Source organism: Triticum urartu, chromosome 5A (assembly GCF_056163025.1).
Source record: "Triticum urartu cultivar PI428250 chromosome 5A, HENAU_Tu73, whole genome shotgun sequence".
Classification (NCBI taxonomy): Eukaryota; Viridiplantae; Streptophyta; class Magnoliopsida; order Poales; family Poaceae; genus Triticum; species Triticum urartu.
The window spans coordinates 620,697,397-620,713,850 of NC_141877.1; the positions used below are offsets into that span (position 1 = coordinate 620,697,397).

The 16,454-nt window shown below is 43.9% G+C and overlaps 1 pseudogene; it reads left to right on the top strand.

Moving 5' to 3' along the window:
• Positions 1-419: 419 nt before the first annotated feature.
• On the top strand, positions 420-15,976 carry LOC125507516 (uncharacterized; annotated as a pseudogene).
• The last annotated feature ends 478 nt before the right edge of the window (positions 15,977-16,454 follow it).

Sequence of the window (16,454 nt, forward strand, 5' to 3'; positions counted from 1 at the left end):
TCCGTTCCTAATATAAGACTTTTTAGATATTACAATATGGACTACATACAAAGCAAAATGAGTGAATCTACACTCTAAAATATGTGTATATATATATCCGTATGTAGGCCACATTGAAATATCTAAAAGGTCGTATATTTAGAAACAAAGGGAGTAGTAACCATCCTGCCATATTAACAACATTGTTTATAATCATGTGGCGTTGCTTCTTTCATATACTCCCTCCGTTCCAAATTACTCGTTGCAGAAATGGATGTATCTAGAACTAAAATACATCTAGATACATCCATACGTGCAACAAGTAATTCAGAACGGAGGGAGTACAACACAATGTAAGGAAAACACATATTAATATAAAAGACGGATGGTTGAACTTTCACGTATGGTCAGGAATCATGCATCCACGAAAGAGAGCTCACATGACTCTCCACGCTCCCGCTCCCGCCTACTCCTCGCCGGCCTCCGGCCAAGCCCCAGCCACGAACCCCTCCCCCCTGGCCGCCCCCTCGCCTAAGCTAACACTAGCCACCAGTCCTCTAGATGAGCTCCTTCCCTCTGTGGCTCCTCCACCCTCGCCATTCTTTGACCCGCTGATAACCCACAAGTATAGGGGATCACAACATTTTTCGAGGGTAGAGTATTTAACCCAAATTTATTGATTCGACACAAGGGGAGCCAAAGAATATTCTCAAGTATTAGCAGTTGAGTTGTCAATTCAACCACACTTGGAAACTTAATATCTGCAGCAAAGTATTTGGTAGCAAAGTAATATGATAGTAGTGGTAATGGTAGCAAAAGTAATATTTTTGGGTTTTATAGTGATTGCAACAGTAGCAACGGAAAAGTAAATAAGCGTAGAATAATATATGGAAAAGTTCATAGGCAATGGATCGGTGATGGAGAATTATGCTGCATGCGATTGATCATGTAACAGTCATAACCTAGGGTGACATAGAACTAGCTCCAGTTCATCAATGTAACGTAGGCATGTATTTCGAATATAGTCGTACGTGCTTATGGAAAAGAACTTGTATGACATCTTTTGTCCTACCCTCCCGTGGCAGCGGGATCCTATTGGAAACTAAGGGATATTAAGGCCTCCTTTTAATAGAGTACCGGACCAAAGCATTAACACATAGTGAATACATGAACTCCTTAAACTACGGTCATCACCGGGAGTGGTCTTGATTATTGTCACTTCGGGGTTGCCGGATCATAACACATAGTAGGTGACTATAGACTTGAAAGATAGGATCAAGAACTCCCATATATTGATGAAAACATAATAGGTTCAGATCTGAAATCATGGCACTCGGGCCCTAGTGACAAGCATTAAGCATAGCAAAGTCATAGCAACATCAATCTCAGAACATAGTGGATACTAGGGATCAAACCCTAACAAAACTAACTCGATTACATGATAAATCTCATCCAACCCATCACCGTCCAGCAAGCCTATGATGGAATTACTCACACACGGCAGTGAGCATCATGAAATTGGTGATGGAGGAAGGTTGATGATGACGATGGCGATGGATTCCCCTCTCCGGAGCCCCGAACGGACTCCAGATCAGCCCTCCCGAGAGAGTTTAGGGCTTGGCGGCGGCTCCGTATCGTAAAACATGATGAATCCTTCTCTTTGATTTTTTTTCTCCCCGAAAGTGAATATATGGAGTCAAGGTTGAGGTCGGTGGAGTGTCAGGGGGCCCACGAGGCAGAGGCACGTGCCCAGGGGGTAGGGCGCGCCCCCACCCTCGTGGACAAGTGGTGGCCCCCCTGACGTGGATCTTTCTTCCAGTATTTTTTATATATTCCAAAAATAATTCTCCATTGGTTTTCAGGTCATTCCGAGAACTTTTATTTTTGCACAAAAATAACACCATGGCAATTCTGCTGAGAACAGCGTCAGTCCAGGTTAGTTCCATTCAAATCATGCAAGTTAGAGTCCCAAACAAGGGCAAAAGTGTTTGGAAAAGTAGATATGATAGAGACGTATCAACTCCCCCAGCCTTAAAGCTTTGCTTGTCCTCAAGCAATTCAGTTGATAAACTAAAAGTGATAAAGAAAAACTTTTACAAACTCTGTTTGCTCTTGTTGTTGTAAATATGTAAAGCCAGTATTCAAGTTTTCAGCAAAGATTATGAACTAACCATATTCATAATAACATTTAGGTCTCATGTTTACTCATATCAATGGCATAATCAACTAGCGATCAATAATAAAAATCTCGGATGAAACCACTTTCTCAAAACAATCATGATATGATATGACAAGATGGTATCTCGCTAGCCCTTTCTGAGACCGCAAAAGATAAATGCAGAGCACCTTTAAAGATCAAGGACTGACTAGACATTGTAATTCATGGCAAAAGAGATCCAGTCAAGTCATACTGAATGTAAACTAACAGTAATGTATGCAAATGCTAGCGGTGCTCTCCAACTTGTGCTTTTTAATGAGGATGATGACTCAACATAAAATTAAATAGATAGGCCCTTCGCAGAGGGAAGTAGGGATTTGCAGAGGTGCCGGAGCTCAGTTTTGAAATAGATATGAATAATATTTTGAGCGGTATACTTTCATTGTCAACATAACAACTGAGAGATCTCGATATCGTCCATGCTACACACATTATAGGTGGTTCCCAAATAGAATGGTGAAGTTTACACTCCCCCTCCACCAACAAGCATCAATCCATGGCTTGCTCGAAACAACAAGTGCCCCCAACTAACAAGAGTCCCAGGGGAGTTTTGTTTGCAGTTATTTTGATTTGATTTGCATAAAGCATGGGACCGGGCATCCCAGTGACTAGCCATTTTCTCGTGAGTGAGGAGCGGAGTCCACTCCTCTTGATAATAACCCGCCTAGCATGGAAGATACAGACAACCCTAGTTGATACATGAGCTATTCGAGCATACAGAACAGAATGTTTATTTGAAGGTTTAGAGTTTGGCACATACAAATTTACTTGGAACGACAGGTAGATACCATATATAGGTAGGTATGGTGGACTCATATGGAACGATTTTGGGGTTTATGGAATTGGATGCACAAGCTGTATTCCTGCTTAGTACAGGTGAAGGCTAGAAAAAGACTGGGAAGCGACCAGCTAGAGAGCGACAATAGTCATGAACATGCATTAAAATTAATCAACACCGAATGCAAGCATGAGTAGGATATAATGCACCATGAACATAACTATCGTAGAGGCTATGTTGATTTTGTTTCAACTACATGCGTGAACATGTGCCAAGTCAAGCCACTCAAATCGTTCAAAAGAGGATACCACCCTATCATACCACATCACAACCATTTTAATAGCACGTTGGCACGCAAGGTAAACCATTATAAGCTCCTAGCTAATTAAGCATGGCATAAGCAACTACAATATCTAATTGTCATTGCAAACATGTTTATTCATAATAGGCTAAATCAGGAACGATGGACTAATCATATTTACAAAAACAAGAGAGGTCGAGTTCATACCAGCTTTTCTCATCTCAATAAGTTCATCATATAATCATCATTATTGCCTTTCACTCGCATGACCGGATAGTGTGGATAATAATAATAGTGCACGTGCATTGGACTAAGCTGGAATCTGCAAGCATTCAATTCAAGAGAGAAGACAAGGTAATATGAGCTCTTTGTTAGATCAAAAATAATGCATATAAGATCCACTTAACATTTTAATCATGGTCTTCTCCTCTCGACCCCCCCCCAAAAAAAAATAGAAAAGAAACAAAACTAGATACACGGGAAAGCTCCCAACAAGCAAAAGAAGAACAAGAAATCTTTTTGGGTTTTCTTTTTAATTACTACTACAGGCATGGAAAGTAAACTAACTAAAAGCTAGAACTATTTTTTTGGTTTTTCTTAAGGTTTATCAAACACACAAGAAGAAAGCATAAGAATAGAAATAAACTAGCATGGATATTACAATAAAAAAGTATGAGCACCGACAACTAGCATGGGTGTGTGAACATAAATGTAATGTCGGTGAGAAATACGTACTCCCCCAAGCTTAGGCTTTTGGACTAAGTTGGTCTATGGCCACGGCTGGCCTGGCGGATATCCAAAGTTATAGCTGGGGTCGTACTGAGATGCAGCGGCAATTGCCTGATGAGCTGCAGCTTGGAGGCGAGCCTTCTCCGCCCTCCTCTCGTACTCGGTCGCCTCCTCCCTGGTTATAACATATCTCCCCTTTGCCTGAAAGTCAAAGAAAGTAGGAGCAGGGAGAGCGACGTGATAGGTGCATCGTCTGTCAAAGATTAGTCAGTACTGGAGGAACTGATTGTTCCTCTCAACAAACTGATGATGAACCATGGCATCATAATCTAGATAAGAAGGAGGCAACTCAATATCATGTCCACGTATGGGTATCTCAAGAACGTTAGCTATATGAGTTGCATAAATTCCACCAAAGAAATCTCCATGAATACGATTATTATGCAACCTACGTGCAACGATAGCCCCCAAGTTGTATTGTTTATCTCCTAAAACAGCGCTTCTGAGAACGCTAAGATCAGGCACACACATATGACATGCTTCATCTTTACCACTAATGCATCTACCCATGAAGAGAGAAAAATAATGTATAGCAGGAAAATGAATGCTCCCTATGGTAGCTTGTGTCACATCCCTAGATTCCCCCACAATTATACTATCAAGAAAATCTCTAAATTCAGACTTGCGAGGTTCACTAACATCACCCCACTGTGGGAGTTTACAAGCAGTGTTAAAATCTTCTAAGTCCATGGTATAAGATTTATCATAAAGGTCAAACATGATGGTTTGAGAATTGCGTGATGATGAAAATTTAAACCTTCTCACAAATGAATCAGTTAAATAGAGGTATTGACGACACTTATCTGCCTCGAAGCTCTCAAGATCAGCATTACTCACATAAGCTTCAAATTCCTCCTTGATTCCCGCTCGAACCATGAAGTCCTCTGACGGCCATTCACAGGGCCGCACTTGAGCATCCCTTGGTGGTTCCTCGTCTGGATCATGTATTGCGAGTCTGGGTCCTTGCTTCCTTGAAGAACCACCTTGGTACATTTTCCTAAACATATTTCTCCTCTGAAAAATTTCTGAAATTTTTAGTAACTTCAAAATAAAAGTGAACCAAACACAACAAAATTGATAGCAACTACTCCTACAAGTGCCTAGAGGCAATACCATGCATTAAAACTACTTTTGACCATATAAATTTGACATGCAAGCTCAAGAACAGGGTCACCTAAGCAATAAAAATTTGCAATGAATAAAGCACTAGAACAAAAACTAATTGGACCATTGTAGGAGTCACATACCAAAGAGCAATCCCCCAAAGCAGCTTTGTGAATGGAGCTTTGAGCAAGGAGATCGAAAATGGTATCAAGATGAGCTTGGACTCGGGTTTGAGCTGGCTAGTGATTTTTTTGGAAGGAAGAAGGAGTGTGTGGTAGCTGGAATAAGTGGAGGGGAGCCACCATGGGCCCACGAGGCAGGGGGCGCACCCAGGGGGGTGGGCACGCCCTGGACCCTCGTGGCCAGGTGCTTGCTCCCCCTGCTGTGTTTTCAGTGTCAGATATTCTCAAATATTCTAGAAAAAATCATATTTAATTTTCAGGGCATTTGGAGAACTTCTATTTTTGGGGTATTTTTTATTGCATTGATAATTCAGAAAACAAACATAAATTACTATTTTTGCTTTATTTAATATAAATAACAGAAAGTAAAAAGAGGGTACAGAGAGTTGTGTTTTCTAAATTCATCCATATCATGCTCATCAAAAGGAATCCACTAACAAGGTTGATCAGGTCTTGTTAACAAACTCATTCCGAATCGCATGAAGCCGGAGAAATTTCGAATAACACTAGGTTACCTCAACGGGGATATGCACATCCCCAACGATAAGAATATCATATTTCTTTTTGACAGTAGGAAGAGGAAATTCAAAACCTCCAATAGTAATTGTTGAAATTTTTCCAATAGAATTGATACTGTGGACTTGAGGTTGTTTCCTCGGAAAGTGTACCGTATGCTCATTACCATTAACATGAAAAGTGACATTGCCTTTGGTGCAATCAATAACAACCCCTGTAGTATTCAAAAATGGCCTTCCACGAATAATAGACATACTATCGTCCTCGGGAATATCAAGAATAACAAAGTCCGTTAAAATAGTAACGTTTGCAACCACAACAGGCACATCCTCACAAATACCGACAGGTATAGCAGTTGATTTATCAGCCACTTGCAAAGATATTTCAGTAGGTGTCAACTTATTCAAATCAAGTCTACGATATAAAGAGAGAGGCATAACACTAACACCGGCTCCAAGATCACATAAAGCAGTTTTAACATAGTTTCTTTTAATGGAGCATGGTATAGTTGGTACTCCTGGATCTCCTAGTTTCTTTGGTATTCCACCCTTAAAAGTATAATTAGCAAGCATGGTGGAAATTTCAGCTTCTAGTATTTTTCTTTTATTAGTAACAATATCTTTCATGTATTTAGCATAAGGATTCATTTTAAGCATATCAGTCAAACGCATATGCAAAAAGATAGGTCTAACCATTTCAGCAAAGCACTCAAAATCCTCATCATCCTTTTTCTTGGATGGTTTAGGAGGAAAGGGCATGGGTTTCTGAACCCATGGTTCTCTTTCTTTACCGTTCTTCCTAGCAAGAAAGTCTCTCTAATCATAACGTTGATTCTTTGATTGTGGGTTATCAAGATCAACAGCAGGTTCAATCTCTATATCATTGTCATTACTAGGTTGAGCATCAACATGAACATCATTATTAACATTATCAATAGGTTCATGTTCATTACCAGATTGTGTCTCAGCATCAGAAATATAAATATGATTGGGATTCTCAGGTGTGTTTACAACAGGTTCACTAGAAGCATGCAAAGTCCTATCATTTTTCTTTTTCTTCCTTTTAGAAGGACTAGGTGCATCTACATTAGCTCTCTGAGAATCTTGCTCAATTCTCTTAGGGTGGCCCTCATGATACAAAGGTTCCTGAGTCACTTTACCTCCTCTAGTTGCAACTCTAACAACAAAGTCATTATTTTTACTATTCAATTCATTGAGCAAATCATTCTGAGCTTTAAGTACTTGTTCTACTTGAGTGGTAACCATAGAAGCATGTTTACTAATAAGTTTAAGTTCACCTTTAATACTAGCCATATAATCACTCAAGTGTTCAATCATATAAGCATTATGTTTCAATTGTCTACCAACATAAGCATTAAAATCTTCTTGCTTAACCATAAAGTTATCAAATTCATCCAAACATTGGCTAGCAAACTTAGCAGGAGGGATTTAAGCTTTATCATATCTATAGAGAGAGTTTACCTTTACTACCTGTGTTGGGTTATCGAGACCATGTGTTTCTTCAATAGGTGATGAATTAAGACCATGTATTTCTTCAACAGGCAGTAGATTAAGACCATGTATTTCTTCAATAGGAGGTAAATTCTTAACATCTTCAGCTTTAATACCTTTTTCTTTCATAGATTTCTTTGTCTCTTGCATATCTTCAGGACTGAGAAATAGAATACTCCTTTTCTTCGGAGTCGGCTCAGGAGTTGGTTCAGGAAGTGTCCAATTATTTTCATTAGTCAACATATTATTCAATAGAATTTCAGCTTCATCAACAGTTCTTTCCCTGAAAACACAGCCAGCACAACTATCCAGGTAATCTCTAGAAGCATCGGTTAGTCCATTATAAAAGATATCAAGTATTTCATTCTTCTTGAGAGGATGATCAGGTAAAGCATTAAGTAATTGGAGAAGCCTCCCCCAAGCTTGTGGGAGACTCTCTTCTTCAATTTGTGCAAAATTATATATCTCCCTTAAAGCAACTTGTTTCTTATGAGCGGGGAAATATTTAACAGAGAAGTAGTAAATCATATCATGGGGACTACGCACACAACCAGGATCAAGAGAACTAAACCATATCTTAGCATCACCCTTTAATGACAACGGAAATATTTTAAGGATATAGTAGTAGCGAGTTTTCTCATCATTAGTGAACAGGGTGGCTATATCATTTAATTTAGTAAGATGTGCCACAATAGTTTCAGATTCATAGCCATAGAAAGGATCAGATTCAACCAAAATAATTATCTCAGGATCAATAAAGAAATCATAATCCTTATAAGTAATAAAGATAGGTGAAGTAGCATAAGCAGGATCATATTTCATTCTAGCATTTAGAGTTTTTTGTTTCAGCTTAACTAATAGTTTCTTAAGACCACTCCTATCATTGCAGGCAAGAAAGTCTCTAGCAGTTTCGTCATCCATAACATAACCCTCAAGAACAACAGGCAATTCATATCTAGGGGGAGAATCTTCATCATCACTTTCATCAATATTATTAGTTTCAATAATTTCATTTTCTCTAGCCCTAGCAAGTTGTTCATCAAGAAATTCACCAAGTGGCACAGTAGTATCAAGCATAGAAGTAGTTTCATCATAAGTATGATGCATAGTAGAAGTGGCAGCATCAATAACATGTGACATATCGGAATTAATAGCAGAAGCAGGTTCAGGTTTTGCAAGCTTACTCAAAACAGAAGGTGAATCAAGTGCAGAGCTAGATGGCAGTTCCTTACCTCCCCTCGTAGTTGAGGGAAAAATCTTGGTTCTTTGATCTTTCAAGTTCTTCATAATGATAAGCAGATATAAATCCCAAGTGACTCAAAGAATAGAGCTATGCTCTCCGGCAACGGCGCCAGAAAATGTTCTTGATAACCCACAAGTATAGGGGATCGCAACAGTTTTCGAGGGTAGAGTATTCAACCCAAATTTATTGATTCGACACAAGGGGAGCCAAAGAATATTCTCAAGTATTAGCAGCTGAGTTGTCAATTCAACCACACCTGGAAACTTAATATCTGCAGCAAAGTATTTGGTAGCAAAGTAATATGATAGTAGTGGTAACGATAGCAAAAGTAACAGTAGCAAAAGTAATATTTTTGGGTTTTATAGTGATTGTAACAGTAGAAACGGAAAAGTAAATAAGCGAAGAACGATATATGAAAAAGCTCGTAGGCAATGGATCAGTGATGGTGAATTATGCCGGATGCGATCGATCATGTAACAGTTATAACCTAGGGTGACACAGAACTAGCTCCAGTTCAATGTAATGTAGGCATGTATTCCGAATATAGTCATACATGCTTATGGAAAAGAACTTGCATGACATCTTTTGTCGTACCCTCCCGTGGCAGCAGGGACCTATTGGAAACTAAGGAATATTAAGGCCTCCTTTTAATAGAGTACCGGACCAAAGCATTAACACATAGTGAATACATGAACTCCTCAAACTACGGTCCTCACCGGGAGTGGTCTTGATTATTGTCACTTCGGGGTTGCCTGATCATAACACATAGTAGGTGACTATAGACTTGCAAGATAGGATCAAGAACTCTCATATATTGATGAAAACATAATAGGTTCAGATCTGAAATCATGGCACTCGGGCCCTAGTGACAAGCATTAAGCATAGCAAAGTCATAGCAACATCAATCTCAAAACATAGTGGATACTAGGGATCAAACCCTAACAAAACTAACTCGATTACATGATAAATCTCATCCAACCCATCACCGTCCAACAAGCCTACGATGGAATTACTCACACACGGCGGTGAGCATCATGAAATTGGTGATGGAGGAAGGTTGATGATGACTGTCGGTGTCAAAACCGGCGGATCTCGGGTAGGGGGTCCCGAACTGTGCGTCTAGGCGGATGGTAACAGGAGGCAGGGGACACGAAGTTTTACCCAGGTTCGGGCCCTCTTTATGGAGGTAAAACCCTACATCCTGCTTGATTAATATTGATGATATGGGTAGTACAAGAGTAGATCTACCACGAGATCAGAGAGGCTAAACCCTAGAAGCTAGCCTATGGTATGATTGTATGTTGTCCTACGGACTAAAACCCTCCGGTTTATATAGACACCAGAGGGGGCTAGGGTTACACAAGGTCGGTTACAAAGGAGGAGATATACATATCCGTATTGCCTAGCTTGCCTTCCACGTCAAGTAGAGTCCCAGCCGGACACGAGACGAAGTCTTCAATCTTGTATCTTCATAGCCCAATAGTCCGACCAAAGGATAAAATCTGGCTGTCCGGATACCCCCTAAGCCACGGGGCAATGATGGCCATTATTACATGGGCTGAAGGTGTTATTTCGGTGGCAGAGCCTCCGATTGTGTCATAGTATTTGGTATCGGGCATTTTGGCCGGGTCCGGACTATTGTTACCGGTGTCCCCTTCCCATACTACGGATGGCTTGAACAGCCTTTCCAGAAATATGTTGGGGGGGACCGCATCACGTTTTGCGCTGATGCGGGCGAGGATATCCGCCGCTTGATTGTTTTCCCGAGCCACATGGTGAAATTCGAGCCCCTCGAACCGAGCTGACATTTTTAGGACGGCGTTTCGATAGGCCGCCATTTTCGGATCCTTGGCGTCAAAGTCTCCATTTATTTGGGATATTGCGAGGTTTGAATCCCCACGCACCTCCAGGCGTTGAATGCCCATGGAGACTGCCATCCAAAGACCATGCAACAGAGCTTCGTATTCGGCTGCATTGTTGGAGTCTGTATATAATATTTGCAGAACGTATTGAACGGTATCTCTGGTTGGGGACGTCAGGACAACGCCAGCCCCTAGACCGACCAGCATTTTAGAACCGTCGAAGTGCATGATCCAGTTGGAGTATGCGCCGTACTCTTTAGGGAGTTCGGCCTCCGTCCATTCGGCGATGAAGTCGGCCAATACTTGCGACTTAATGGCTCGTCGAGGTTTGTATGTTATGTCGAACGGGAGGAGCTCAATGGCCCATTTTGCAATCCAGCCCGTAGCATCGCGATTGTTTATAATATCATTAAGTGGCACTTCCAAGGCTACTTTAATCAAACACTCTTGAAAGTAGTGTCGTAGCTTCCGGGACGCCATGAATACCGCATAGGCTATCTTTTGATAATGTGGGTACCATGATTTGCATGGAGTGAGGACATTGGATACATAGTATACCGACTTTTGAAGAGGGAATTTATGTCCGATAGCTTCTCGTTCGTCGACGAGCACTGCGCTTACAACTTGATGAGTTGCCGCAATGTACAACAGCATTGGTTCGCCAATGTTTGGCGCGGCCAGGATTGGGTTGGTTGCCAAAATGGCATTTATTTCTTCCAATCCGGCTGTGGCAGCGTCCGTCCACTCGAAGTGTTCGGTGCTCCGAAGGAGGCGATAAAGGGGTAAAGCCTTTTCTCCTAAGCGGGAGATAAAGCGGCTTAGAGCCGCCACACATCCAGTTAACTTCTGGATTTGTTTGAGGTCTGTTGGGGTAGCCAACTGTGACAAAGCTCGGATTTTGGCCGGGTTAGCTTCAATACCTCTGCTGGAGACAATGAAACCCAGGAGCTTTCCGGCTGGTACGCCGAAAACACATTTTTCCGGATTGAGCTTGATGTCGTATGTTCAGAGGTTGTCGAATGTGAGCCTCAAGTCGTCTATCAAAGAGTCGACGTGTTTGGTTTTAACGATCACATCGTCTACGTATGCCTCTACAGTTTTGCCGATTTGTTTCTCCAGACATGTCTGAATCATGCGCTGATATGTTGTGCCGGCGTTCTTGAGCCCAGAAGGCATTGTGTTAAAATAGAAGGGACCGTATGGTGTGATGAATGCCGTTGCGGCTTGGTCGGACTCCGCCATCTTGATTTGGTGGTAACCGGAGTATGCATGGAGGAAACACAATGACTCGTGTCCTGCGGTAGCATCAATGATTTGATCAATGCGTGGGAGGGGGAAGGGATCCTTTGGGCAAGCTTTATTGAGGTCTTTGAAATCGACACAAAGGCGCCAGGGTTTGTCCTTCTTTGGTACCATCACCAGGTTTGCTAGCCAGTCCGGGTGTTTTATTTCTCTGATGAATCCGGCCTCCAATAACTTGGCTAGTTCCTCTCCCATGGCCTGTATCTTAGGTTCGGAGAAACGCCGAAAAGCTTGCTTGACCGGCTTGAATCCCTTTAGGATATTGAGGCTATGCTCGGCCAGCCTGCATGGGATTCCTGGCATGTCTGAGGGATGCCAGGCCAATATGTCCCAGTTCTCGCACAGGAACTCTCATAGTGCGGCGTCCACAACGGGGTTTAACTGTGCCCCGATGGAGGCTATTTTTGTAAGGTCCATTGGGTGAACTTGGAATTTGACAATTTCATTCGCTGGTTTAAAAGAGGTGGACTTGGATCTCTTGTCGAGTATCACGTCGTCCCTGTCCACTGTGGAGCGTAGCGTGGTTAATTCCTCAGCCGAGAGGGCTTCGGATAATGCCTCGAGGGCCAATGTGGCTGTTTTGTTTTCGGCGTGGAGTGCTGTGTCCGGATCGCTGACGAGAGTGATGATTCCATTGGGCCGGGGCATTTTGAGCTTCATGTACCCGTAATGGGGTACGGCTTGGAAGATTGTGAACGCCTCCCTTCCTAAAAGAGCGTGATAACCACTTCTGAATGGGGCCACTTGGAATGTAATTTCTTCGGACCTGTAATTATCCGGCGTGCCGAATACCACATCTAGTGTGATTTTCCCAGCATAGCGTGCTTCCCGACTGGGGATGATTCCTCTAAAGGTTGTGCTACTTTGCTTAATGTGGTTCCAGTCTATTTCCATCTTTTGAAGAGTTTCCTCATAAATGAGGTTTAATCCGCTGCCGCCGTCCATGAGTACTTTGGTGAGTCGAAAGCCGTCCACAATTGGACTGAGGACCAGTGCGGCTGGTGCTCGGGCTGTTCGGAATTTAGGTTCATCACTGGCATTGAAGGTAATAGCCGTGTCGCTCCATGGATTTATTGCTGCTACGTGGCAGATTTCGGCCATGCTGCGGAGTATTCTCTTGCGCCTATTATTTAACGCGAAGGTCTCGAAGACTATTAACACCGTATTGTTATCCACGGGATGGTGCTCTGTGGTATTTGGGAGAATAAGATCCTCACCACTTTTGGCCACCTGCCGAAGTATCCAACATGCTCTAAGGCTGTGCGTTGGTATTGTATCCGCTGTACTATGAATTTTGCAGGGTCCGTTGAGCCATCCCTCCAGTACGGTTCCATGCCCTGTAGATGGTTTTTGCTTTTTGGTAGTTGACCCGGGTGTATTTTGACGATGCACCCTTTTATTTCGGACTGGGTTTGTATTCAGGGCCGGATTATCCCAAAAGTTTGTTTCGGTTTTCTAGGCACTTTCCATCGCACAGTACTTTCGCACTATGGACGCCAAGTCAGTGAAGCGTGTTATCTCATGGCGATTTATGGCATTAAGGATTCCCTTGTCCGTGCAATTATTGCAGAAAAATAGGATTGCATCTTCCTCGCGATAGTCCTTAACCTTGTTCATCGCAAGGAGGAATCTGGCCCAATAGTAATGTACTGTTTCCTGGGGCTCTTGCCTGATGTGGGAAAGATCGCTTATGTTTGGGTGGGTGGGTGGAATTGAATCCGAACCCTTACCTAATCTAGGATCCAGGGGCCGAGGAGTTTCCAATTTTGGAAGTTCCGGTTCTGGGGTGTTACCCGATAATCCTGGCCCGCTGCCTGACTCTAACTTTAGGGATTGGATGTTGTCCTCCCGCGAACGGGCGTCCGGCTCGGAGAGCTCGGGAATCCGGACATAGTTGGTCCTCAAGATAGAGGGAAGGTCGCCGCATTGTTCCTCCACCACTGCAATATGATGGGTGACCGGTGGAGAGTTAATCTCCCTTTGATCGGGTTTAAGCCCAATTCGATCATAGTCCGTAGCGACTCCCAAGGCGTTGATGCGATCCAAGAGCTCGTTTAAGGAGGCGAGCTCCATTGGATCCATCTGTTCGGCGAGTGCCGATTTGACGTGGAGGCTGTTTTCGATGACCCGAGAAGTCATCGTTGGCGCGGCGGCCGAACAGGCGGTCATGACGAAACCGCCTAGCCGGAGAGTTTGGTCGACAGCCAAAGCTCCCCCAACAGTAGTACCGTCTTTAAAGACGAGGCGAGACATCCTTCCTTCTGGCGACGGCACAGTGGAACTCTCAATGAAAGCACCAATGTCGGTGTCAAAACCGGCGGATCTCGGGTAGGGGGTCCCGAACTGTGCGTCTAGGCGGATGGTAACAGGAGGCAGGGGACACGAAGTTTTACCCAGGTTCGGGCCCTCTTGATGGAGGTAAAACCCTACGTCCTGCTTGATTAATATTGATGATATGGGTAGTACAAGAGTAGATCTACCACGAGATCAGAGAGGCTAAACCCTAGAAGCTAGCCTATGGTATGATTGTATGTTGTCCTACAGACTAAAACCCTCCGGTTTATATAGACACCAGAGGGGGCTAGGGTTACACAAGGTCGGTTACAAAGGAGGAGATATACATATCCATATTGCCTAGCTTGCCTTCCACGCCAAGTAGAGTCCCATCCGGACACGAGACAAAGTCTTCAATCTTGTATCTTCATAGTGCAACAGTCCGGTCAAAGGATATAATCCGGCTGTCCGGATACCCCCTAATCCAGGACTCCCTCAATGACGATGGTGACGGATTCCCCTCTCTGAAGCCCCGAACGGACTCCAGATCAGCCCTCTCAAGAGAGTTTAGGGCTTGGCGGCGGCTCCGTATCGTAAAACGCGATGGATCCTTCTCTTTGATTTTTTTCTCCCCGAAAGTGAATATATGGAGTCAAGGTTGAGGTTGGTGGAGTGTCAGGGGGCCCATAAGGCAGGGGCGCGCCCAGGGGGGGTACGGCGCGCCCCCACCCTCGTGGACAGGTGGTGCCCCCCTGACGTGGATCTTTCTTCCTGTATTTTTTATATATTCCAAAAATAATTCTCCGTTGATTTTCAGGTCATTTCGAGAACTTTTATTTCTGCACAAAAATAATACCATGGCAATTCTGCTGAAAACAGCGTTAGTCCGGATTAGTTCCATTCAAATCATGCAAGTTAGAGTCCAAAACAAGGGCAAAAGTGTTTGTAAAAGTAGATACAACGGAGACGTATCACCCGCCTTATGTCAAAGTCGGGCAGGTTGTGGTCCGCTACTTCCTGGGCTGCGGCAATGCCATGGGACTGGAGTTCGAGGATGATTGTTATTACTACCTCCGCCTCGACATCACCACCCCAGCCCTCCACCTTGCCTCACCACTCTATATCGTTTTCACCTACTCCAACCGCCACCTTGATGCCACAGTCGTCGTCGCTCTGCTTCAGGCCGCCCTGGGTGGTTCCGCTGCTCACTTCTTCGTTGCCCAATGCTCTCCCTTAGTTTATCGCTTCCATGTTGCTTCCTCACGTGTTGCAGAGCTCATCCTCGCCCAAACCACAATTCGTCACCACAACTACTCTTTCTCTTTCGCGAGAACCCTGCCCCTGCTCCCACCTCCACCACTCCATGCTGCGACATGCATGTTGCTGGCACAACTGCTCCAAATCCCCGAGGATCTGGGACTTCAGTTCAAAAGTGTAGCTTGGGCACAATGTTGATCGCTCGTTTCCTTGCGTCCACCAAATCAGCCGCATGGATGCCACATGTACGCGCGAGTCATCCAGTTCCCTTTCGCCCTACATGCCACTACGGTGGGTCACATCCTCGCTTGCCTCTTCGGCGGCGTCCACCACCATTTCAACGTCACGGATGACGGAGACTCCTGCTTCTCTTTCACTGTTGCCTCGCCTGACGCTGCCACGCTCATCGCCTCCATGGGCGACTTCCGCAAACTAGGCATTCTCATCCGCTTCCCTTGGCCTTTGCCTTTGATGGGTGCTGCATGCTCGCCACCTGGGATTGCCTTGCCGTCGTCTGCTGGAATCGCGTCTCCTTCGCCGAAGGCGGTCGATCCTGCACTGCTGCCACCTGCGTCTACAACTATTGATCTACCCAAGGAGCGTCGTCAATGGCCTGGTATAAGCTTCTTTTACCGTATGCTTAATGTTATTCACTCTTGACAGCTTACACCACACGCACTCTACACTCAACACATGCACCTGTTTTGGATTACCTTCTTACCAATTACTGTTAGACCTAATGAACTACTAGTAGAGTCTGCCCTAAACCACTGTTTTTTGGTCAAACAAGATTTTCTAGCAGCCAAAGTTCATGAGCATATTTTCAAGTCTGGCATCTTCTCTCGCTCCATCAAAATTCAAATCCTCAAACATGGGTCCCTAGATTTTTTAGGGTTTCGGCTCTTTCTCTTTGACCAGCTCGAACCGGCCGTTCCTCACTATAGTCGCTTCATTCATCATTACACCAAGTTTGCTTACCCTACTTTGCCCCCTCGATCAGACTCTATACTTGGCCCTTTTGATCACCAGCGTCTACAGACCCTCAAGACACATCAGCCCCCCACGGTGTCGCGCTTGCTGCACGTCTGCCCCGCTTCGTGATACGTCTCCAACGTATCTATAATTTTTGATTGCTCCA